At 44.5% G+C, this 10,200-nt stretch overlaps 2 long non-coding RNA genes across 2 annotated transcripts in view; one reads left to right on the top strand and one right to left on the bottom strand.

The window, feature by feature from the left end:
* LOC140707986 (uncharacterized) overlaps positions 1–10,200 on the top strand; it is a 479,255-nt gene that overhangs the window by 148,246 nt on the left and 320,809 nt on the right. The gene's annotated exons all lie outside the window — the stretch shown is intronic.
* LOC144583540 (uncharacterized) overlaps positions 1–10,200 on the bottom strand; it is a 28,398-nt gene that overhangs the window by 11,009 nt on the left and 7,189 nt on the right. The gene's annotated exons all lie outside the window — the stretch shown is intronic.

Genomic DNA, 10,200 nt, shown 5'->3' with positions numbered 1-10,200 from the left:
ATCTTGAACAATATTACTATTGTTCTTTATTTTATTATATTGCTTTTATGCTATTTTTTATTGTTAGCCGCCCAAAGTAGACTTGGGTCTAAATGGACGGGGTATAAATTTAATAAATAAATAAAATAAATAAATAAAAATAAATAAATAAAAGTGCCACAGCATTTTGCTCTTTTGTTTTGTTTTGATTTTTCCAAAATGCTGAGACAGACTAATGCAGCTGCTTCTTTGGAAATGGCTAGGCTGTTGGATACTGGAGTGTTAAGCCAAGGTTTTTGGAGAAATTGGTTTGGAAGAGAAATTAGATGAGAGAGAGAAAGTTAGTAGAGGATATTCTGGGGGATGTTCCTCCCAGGCACATGAAGCGGCAAGGTACAAGGATTGGGACCATGTGAAGGAACAGGTCCCTTTTAGATGGCTGACAGTAGTGGATTTGGTAAAGTGAAAGTCACAGTCAGAGATCATCAGTAGAAAATGAACGCAGAATAATAAAACGAAATGGGGCACAACTGCTCTACATCGTTTGGGATTCTACAATTGCAGTGAGGTTGATTTTCTTGTTGTTTTGACTTATATATCATCCGACGGTGCTAAAGCACTCTCTGGGCAGTTTACAACATAATTAAGCAGACAACACTTTGTCCTCCAATAATCTGGGTACTCATTTTATCAACCTAGGAAGGATGGGAGGCTGACTCAGCCATCTACCTGAAGCCATCAGGATCAAACTTAGGTCATGAGCAGAGGCTTAACTGCAGTACTGCAATTTTAACCACTGCACCACTGGGATGTTCTTCCCCTTAGGTGCCATGTTTTCCATAGTGAAAATACTGTTTCTTTTGAGCAGCCAAGCTAAAGCAAAATCCTTCCAGTCAGAAGCAAAGGACCTTTTAAGTGCCATAAATCAACATGACAGGTGATTCAACTGGCCACATGCCTTGTCTGATTTAAGCAGCTGTCAACTTACATGGAGCAAGCAGAGTTCAAGTCCCAGAGGATCCGCCAAGTGAGGCAAGAAAGTAGCAAGTCTGCATTTTTGGACACACTGAAGCCTATATTGAGGAAATTGCCTGACACAAGTGAAATAACAAGGGTGGAATATTTAATTTATGAAATGGGTTGGTATACTGCCACTTCTTGTGCTGTTTTCTTTCACCTACATGTGCAGTCAAGTGACACAGAAAAGTTAGAGGGAAGAGATGCAGGTTTTTAAAAAAAGAGTTCTGAATCAAATCCTGAATGAGCATTTAACATGGGAGAGAAAAAAATTAAGGCAGAAATATTAATGGCCAACTTAACAGGCTATACAGGATAATGGGATTTCCTATGTATGCTGTCCATTTCCCACGTATCTTGAGAAGGGAAGATGAAGATGATAACAATAAAAATATTTATTTTAAATGGAGGTGGGGGGAGACAAATAAAAGTGGATAAGGGCCTATTTTCTTCCCAAACATGACAAACATTATGCCAAGCACCATAAAACCTTTCTGTGAAGTCGAAATCTGTGTTTGGTTACCTGTCTGGATATTTATTCATTGCGGCTGAGGGAGATAAATGAGTAATCAGATTACATTATTTCAAAAAGGAACAACAAAAGGGGAATGGGGGTTGGCCCCAGGTCTCTGGACCTTGCCCACCCTAGCCTAGATAAATCCATATTGCCTTGTATACCTCTGACTGTGGTGAAGCACATGTTGAGTCTCTCTTAGTCAGGCTCCATATGACTACCTTGCAACCTCCTTCTTGCTGGACCGTGACACTTGGCAGTGCTTTCTTTAGATGTTGTGTTCAGGAGATTTTAAACTTCGCCTCTGCATTTCATATATGAAACCCTATGTGCCCCTTTGCCTTCAGAGTGTGATTTTTAGATGAATTGTTATGCATTACTACTTTGACAGGGTTTTAAGAAATATTTGTGTTTACCCTTTCTCAGAGTGCCATTTGTTTGTTTCTTTTTACTATTTATATATTTACTGTTTTTATCTTTAATATTGTCTTTTAATGATGTAAGCTGCCTTTTAACATTGCTCTTAGCTTTAAATATTGTCTTTCAATGATGTAATTTGCCCTTGGTCCTTTTTAAAGAGAAAGGCAGGAAACAAACAAACAAACAAAAAACAAACAAGGAGATACAAGCCACAGCAGGCCAATAGGCTCAACTTCAGTCTGGAGCTAATGAAGAAACACTGCCTTCATTGCAGCAAGACTGTTAGGATTTCAGGAGGGCTCCTGAAACTGACTGAGACCACTTGGATTTGAGCCCCCCAAACTTGGGGGGGGGGGAAGGACTTTTACTAGGAGAAGTTAAAGTCTGAAGTAACAGAATCTGACTAAGAAAGGAGGAGGACCAGGGGATGCTTAGGTTTGAGTGGAGGCATCCGGACAGGTTTGGTTGGGGCTGGCCCGGCCATATTGGCATCAGGGCACCCGGACAGGTTTGGATCGCTGCACCTGAATCAGCCGGCAGCTTTGAATCTAGACCAGGCCTTGGAAAGAACTTGGCCTGATGAGGTGACTGGACTCACCAGGCAGGACTTAATGTAGCCCTTAGACTATGCCTGCCATGTAGGCATCAGGGCGCCTGGACAGGTTTGGGCGGGGCTGGCCTGGCCATGTTGGCATGGGGTATGGCCGAGTTGGGTCAGGTCGCTGCGCTGGAATCAGTTCGAAAGCATGTCACTGCAAGTAGATGAATAGGCACCACCTCGGTGGGAAGGTACAACTAACGGTGTTCCGTACCTAGTCATGCTGTCCACATGACCATGGAAAATTGTCTACTGACAAATGCCAGCAATTGGCAGCAAAGTAGACCATGGCCCCATCTGGCACTGAGGTAGTTGGCAGCAAAGTAGGCTTTTTGGCCCCATCAAGCACTGAGGCACAAGGCAGCAATGTAGACTTTTTGCCCCATCGGGCACAGAGGCACAGGCAGGACTTGGTCAGAACTTGGCCCGATGAGCCAACTGGATTCAGCAGGCAGGACTTGGCCCGAGGAGACGACTGCAACTGGCAGCTGGACTTCTGACTGAGGGGCAGGTTTGCAGGCTGGCAGGCAAGTAGGCAGGTCTTTTTTTTCAGGAGGACTGGCGGGTGGGCAGGTGGGCAGGCAGGTGGGTGGGCAGAGAAGCGGGCGCAGGCAAGCAGGCCATCAGGCAGGCAGTGTGGTAAGGGAGAGAATGTCGCTGGAACCCTACCTTTTTGGGTTCAGTGAAGGGAAGCCCAACCAGGGAAGGTTCACCTTGATAAATGATAGTCTCTTCACGGTAACAGGATCCAAATACGAGTGTCGTTGTTGTACGTCTCCAAGATGAGAAAACACGTGCTTGCTCTGGATGCTGCTGGGGGGGATGGAAAAGAGGTCCATGGCCACATTGGACAACTCTGGCCATATGACCACTTTCCTAGCCCAGAAATGGAGGGCATCTGGCTGGTGGGGCTGGGGGAACTCAGCCAGATATTTCTGCACCATTGTCTCTTCCGAATCCTCCTCAGCCACCTGTTTTTCCTCTGCAGCAATTGCCCTGGTCACCACTCAGTGTCAGTAATGGTGACTGGGGCCTTCACCAACTGAAGTCCTCTCTGTGGCTCCAGAAAACCACTCTGCCCCTCCTCTGACTTGTGGCCTGACATTGCCCTCTTCCCATGCAAGAATTGTGCCCCCAATGCCCTGCAGACCTCAATGGAGAGCTCTGTTCTCCACTCCTCTAGGTCCGAGGTATGTGCTGCCAAGCCCCCCTTGATTTGGGGATCACACAGGCAGGCTGTCCCTGTAGACAGGATGGAGTCACTTCCACACACCTGCCTACAACCTCTTCACCAAAGCCCTGATCCATGGAAGGAGGGCAGATCCTGGTGCTGCACCAGCTTCCAGGGACCAATTGACGGCATGAATCAGGGGGATGACCTGCCCCAGGTTTGCTGTATAACCACACAAGCTGTCAGTGGTTTCCTGGAAAGGCTTGAGCATCTCCAGCATCTGGGATAGGGCCAGCCAATCCATGGCAGTGATGCCCACCTCTCTCCATGGGCATGGAGGACATGATGTCCTTCAAAATGTCCTTCTGCTCCACCAGGTGGGACACCCAACTCCTCCTGCCTCTCATGCAGCAGGTGGGTAGCTTTCAGGTTGTGGGAGAAGTGGCCCACCAGTTGGTGGCATTGCTCCAGGAATGCCCATGTCTCCTAGGTGCCTGTGACCCACTTGGGCTTGACGTGGCTGCCCAGGCCAAGGGCATCGTGCACCGCAAGGTGTAATTTGTGTGACGTGCACACTCAAAGCCCGCCGCGTCCAATGCTGCCAACTTGTTCTGCCCAGCATCTGAGACCATGTGGCCACAGGTGACCTTCCCCTCCAGTGCTCACTCCTGCAGCATGATCATTGGTGATGTTCCTCCCTGTCGCCTGAGCTTCCATGTACCACACTTGCAGCAGAACTGACCTGTAGCCTGGGGGCAGGACAAGGGCCTCCCCCTGCAGCCCTGTTAATGATGCCCTGCCACTCCTCAGATCCTCTGGCTCCCACCAGTGGGCTGTGAGTGAGAGGTAGCCATGCTGACCTCCACTTCACAGGTCCACCATAAAGTGCACCTTATGCCCCTGTATCTGTGAAAGATGATCACAGACAACCTCCCTCACAGAGTCATAGAGTGAGGGCAGCACTCTAGAACTGAGGGTTCTCCATGAAAGGAGGTCATACCAGGGGGCAAAAAACACAGCAATTGGCAGATGGCTTGGGGTATGATGGACAGTGGAAGTCTGAGCAGGGCAATCATCTCAGCAGTGAGACGAGTGTCCGCCTGCTGGGCTTTGTCCTTTGACTTGTTGGCTGAGGGTCATTGCAGATCCAATGGGTGCCACTTTGTGGCCTGTGGCCTGCCTCATGCTCCTGGCCCCAGAAACCCCCATAGCTGCCCTTTTGAAAGGAGACACCTCCTTCTGACTCCCCACATCTCCCCCTGGAGCTTCTCTCCTTCCCCCAGATGGCAGTGACAAAGTGCCTTCTGCAGACAGAAGCCTTGGGTGGTGCCTCTCCAGATGTTGGTGGAGGGCAGTGGAGGACAGATGCCTGGGGTCTGACCCCCTCTGGACCACCACAAGGCAGGCATTGCAGCATGCCAGCCGTGGGTCATCACTGACCACCGTGAAATGATCCCACATGGCCCCTCTGCCATGTTTGCCAAAATGATGACCCACTGCCTGCCCCTGACTGCTGCTGGCCTGGGAAGAACTCTGTGTCCAAGTGGTGTTGCTGGTCTGGGAGGAGGGAACAGATGACTCTGGGGACAGGATTGGGGTGGGGTTGTAAAGTCTGCCCTGCTGCTACTGGTTCTGATTCTGACTGGGGATCTTCGGAAACCAGCAAGTCCTCAGATTCCTCTAGGAAGAGGAGTGGCAGTTCTTTGGATACCTCTGGAAGTTTTGCTTTAATGCCTGCTTGCAAGGCCACTGGAGAAGGAATAGTGGTGGTGGTGCCACTACCTAGTCTAAGAAGCTTCACAGGCTTCTTCCCCTTTGATCCCCCATGGTGAAGAGGTCCCTTCATTTTGTCCTTGTACCTGCCTGCCAAACCAACTAAACTAATAATAAAGTGGTGGGGAAGGAAACTAAAAGAGAGGGTCAGAGAGAGTGTAAATTTTATTTTTTAAATGATGATGGGGACTGGGGAGTGGTGGACTAATTGTTTGTTTAACTAAAATGTAACCTGCCTAAACAAAGCCCCCCCCCAGTGTAATGAAATAAGAAAAATGAATTTTGAACACAAGCCTTCAAAAATAACTAAGTTTTTAAAATTTAAAGCAAAGCCCTGCCAAGTCTCTGAGAGAGAGACAGAAACACACAACACAACCATTCAGGGAATTAAATGTTGTTGGGGAAAGGCACACAGTCACACCAATTCCCCCCCCCCCCATGGCTGAACACAAGCCTCCAAAAATAACTAAGTGTTAAGTCAACTTAAAGTCTCAGAGACACACACACAACCAGGAATTAAATATTGTTGGGGAAAGGGATCCCACCCACCCACTGTGCCCGAAGAAGACACAACCACAAGCCTCCAAAAATTAAATATTTAGACTTAAAAAGCCCTGCCAACTAAATCTCAGAAGAGACACACACACTCAGAACAGGAAGGAAATAAATTTGGGGGAAATGGATTCCTCACAGTCACACAGCGAATTCCCACCCCCACCCACTGTGAACACAAGCCTCCATAAAATAAGTAGTCTAAGCTAACTGAAATTCCCAGTAAAGTTGTACTAATAAAAAAAGAAAAATAAGTGTTTGCTTTGTTGCCACAGAAGTGAAACCACAGCCACAGATAGCAAGCAAGTAGAGCAATACAGCACACAAGCCAACAGCAACTGTTCTCACTCTGAAGATGATGAGAATAGAAGTGGGAAATGGCTGCAGGGGAAAAGCTTATAAAGCCTCTGTAAAAGTTACACCCCCACAGCCCTTTCAGCAGTGCTATTGGCTGCCTGACATGCCAATCCAGGATCTCCTGATTGGCCAGAGCTTCTGATTGGCACCATTCAGCAAGCTCAGAGATGGCATAGAGAGAGGACCAAAAAAGGGCAACAAACATAGATGAATTGATGGATTGGTGAATAAAACTCGGGAATTATTTGTCAAGCTATATTAATTGGGACTTAAAATTTGATGAATACGGATCGACGAATATGTGACGAATTCGCTATATTTGTCAAAACAAAACAAAACCACACCAATTTGTTTTTATATTCATCCCCATCTCTACTACTGATGGAATTAAATCTGTGAAACAGCCAGAAACAGTCTTGGGAAAAGATTTGAAAAGGATGGAAACTTCTTCCCCCTGTCAATCATTGCTGACTACAAAGCCTGGAGAGAGAGATGGAATTGTAAATGCTTCTGCCACAAGACATAAGCTACCATTGTGAACAACTACTGTGTTTACTACCTGCTGGAAAGAAATCCAGATAATACCTGCAATCATGGAATAAGACATTCTCTAGAATATTCAAAACATTACATTTAATGGACTACAACAGATAAAAGCAGAGATGGATCAGCTATTTGAACAAATTAAAGACATAGGGACACAAATGGAATTTACAGTGAAGATGGGGGGAAAAACAGAACTGAGACAGGAAATTAGTTTTTTAAAAACACAAAGAGAGAGAGATAATTATATTTTTTAACTCCAGAAGTCTTCAGAAGAAAAAGGTGAAGATACAGTTCAGCAGAGAGCTAAATTGTTAAACCCGCTTATGGAGTTGTTAGCAGTAGAAGTGCGGCAAATTGGGGGATTTGAAAGGGGGGGAATGGAGATAATCAGACATACATTGTGGCAGATGGGACAAAAAAGGAGACAATATGTGGAGTGGATTAAGCTCTTAGGAACGGATCTAAATAAATCATCAATAAGATGGAAGATGATGGTTTAGGCTCCTTGATAGCCTGTCTTCTAAATGTCCAAAGGGAACTAATAATAGATGTGATAAAAGTGTTATGGTTTACACTAAATGATGTGATTGAGTTTTCATTTTTTTAAAAATTGAGAATATCTATTTTCATAGTGCAGATATGCAGATGATACCATTCTGATGGCAGAAAGTGAGGAGGAATTAAAGAACCTCTTAATGAGGGTGAAAGAGGAAAGTGCAAAAAAAAAAATAATAGTCTGAAGCTCAACATAAATACTTGCCCTGGCTTCGGCACCCCTCGCACCCACAGTCTGGTTCCAATATGTGGATGGCACCTTTGCAATTTGGAGTCACAGTGAAGAAAATTTGGAAGAATTTCTCAACCATCTCAACAGCATCCACCCAAATATACAATTCACCATGGAAAAAGAAATAGAGGGCCAACTCCCGTTCTTAGATGTCATGGTCCTACGCAAAACTGACCTCCGACTGGGACACAAGGTCTACAGAAAACCCCCCCACACAGACCGATACCTACACAAAAACTCCAACCACCACCCACAGCAAAAAAGAGGCATTATCAAAACACTGGTAGACTGCAAATCGGAACTGTGAAGCTCAGTTTCTCAGCACTGAACTCAACCATCTGAATTGGGCCCTACAGGCAAATGGCTACTCCAAAAATGAAATCACAAGAGCAACCAAACCAAGAAAACAACACTGAACTGAAGAAGAAAAACAGCCACCCACAAATAAAGTATTTCTGCCATACATCAAAGGGGTCACGGACCGCATGGGGAAACTTTTGAAAAAACACAACCTACAAATAGTATTCAAGCCCACCACAAAAACACAACAAATGTTACGGTCAGCAAAGGACAGAAGGTACCCCCTCACCACTGCAGGAGTATACCGGATACCTTGCAGTTGTGGCCAGGTATATATTGGAACCACAAAATGAAGCATCCACACCAGAATCAAAGAACATGAGAGACACTGCAGACTAAAACAACCAGAAAAATCTGCAGTACCTGAACATGCCCTGAAACAAACTGGACATGAAATTCTATTCCAAAATACTGAAATACTGGACAACACCAGCAATCATTACGTCAGACTGCACAGGGAAGCCATTGAAATCCACAAGCACCAGCAAAATCTCAACAAAAAAGAAAAGAAAAGTGTGAAGCTCAACAAAACTGGGCTCCCAGCTCTCAAAAATACAGTGTGCAAAAGGTCAACGAACTCTACCCAGCCATAAGGACAGGGGATCACTACACACAAAAGACCAGGTAATGACACCCATCAACCAAGGGAACAGATAATCTCTTCTCCTTAGCACAACAATACACCCACAACAATACACACTAATCACCCATCTACAGAAAAAGACAAAAGCCTATCTCACAGCCATAAATACTGCACTCCAAAAGCCAACTACACCAGAGCACAGAGTGCTGTCCTCTGAAGATGCTGGCCACAGAGACTGGTGAAACATTAGGAAGAGCAACCTTCAGAAAACGGCCAAAGAGCCCGAAAAACCCACAACAACCAGTTTGGGTACTCACAAATAATGTTGTGTCTGCAACATGGCGACTGATGCTCAATCCAGATAACAGCCTGTTGAGACTTTTGGAGAAGATAAGCAGATTCTTCCACCTATCTGCTCCCACTCAGTCCCAATATCTTCTGGGGTGTTACCTCTCCTAATAACACCCACAGTGGAGCATTCCAGCCCCCATGATCTGGTTGATGGAAAAGGATGCCTTCTCAAAGATATGAAAGACACCACCTTCCCTGCTGTGCGACAAGCCCCACCTCCATCATAAACAAAGTTTAAGCAGCCCTTGGGTAGATTGACCTAATACAAGATTACTTAAAGCACTGCCATAAACAATCAAGAAAAAGGACTTATTTCAGACACAGAAGTTTCTCAGTGTGATGTATATTGATGATATATTTCAAGAAGAGGCACAGACACTGCCTGGTTGCTATACTCATTGTTTTCAATTTTAAATATTGTATTTCAGTGTTGTATGCCACCTTGGGTCGTTCTCAAGGAGAAAGGCGAGGTAAAAATATTTTAAATATTAATAAATAAATAATATTGGTTTGTAATGAAATAAAGCCTTTATATCAAGCAAGATAACTTGTGGTCTCATTCTCAGTAGGCAGGATGATGGAAATTGTAGCCCAGAGGTACCTGGTGACCACAAGGTACCCTCTTGTGCTCTGAAGAGGGCCACAAACTCAAAACCGCCTAGAGTGGTCCTGATCCGACCAGATAGGCGGGATATTAATAATAATAATAATAATAATAATAATAATAATAATAATAATAATAATAATAATAATAATAATAATAATAATAATAATAATAATAATAATAATAATAATAATAATAATAATAATAATAATAATAATAATAATAATAATAATAATAAACAATTCTTCAAAAACCAAGCTTCATTATGTGACAATCCTGATTCAGCCTATAATTTTTTCATATTGTCTTCATGGTTGTGGCCAAAAAAGATTGAGATTGGCTGGTTTAAATAACATATGAGCATTATCACCTATTTTGGTCATGCAGCACACATCAACTGCAAAATTATAGATGCGAGTCAAGAGAGAAATTCCTGTTTCTATTCTCTTTATACATACCAAGGTAATAGAGAATACCACTTAACCTGAAGGCTATGAGTCCACAGCCTGCTGTAAACAAGCACTGGTAGTTACTGGCAAAAGTATAGGCTCCATAACTAGGCATATATTCTTATGGAAGAAGCCCAAA

Source organism: Pogona vitticeps, chromosome 6 (assembly GCF_051106095.1).
Source record: "Pogona vitticeps strain Pit_001003342236 chromosome 6, PviZW2.1, whole genome shotgun sequence".
Classification (NCBI taxonomy): Eukaryota; Metazoa; Chordata; class Lepidosauria; order Squamata; family Agamidae; genus Pogona; species Pogona vitticeps.
Note: the sequence above shows the minus strand (reverse complement) of the source record. Positions and strands in the feature narration are given on the sequence as shown.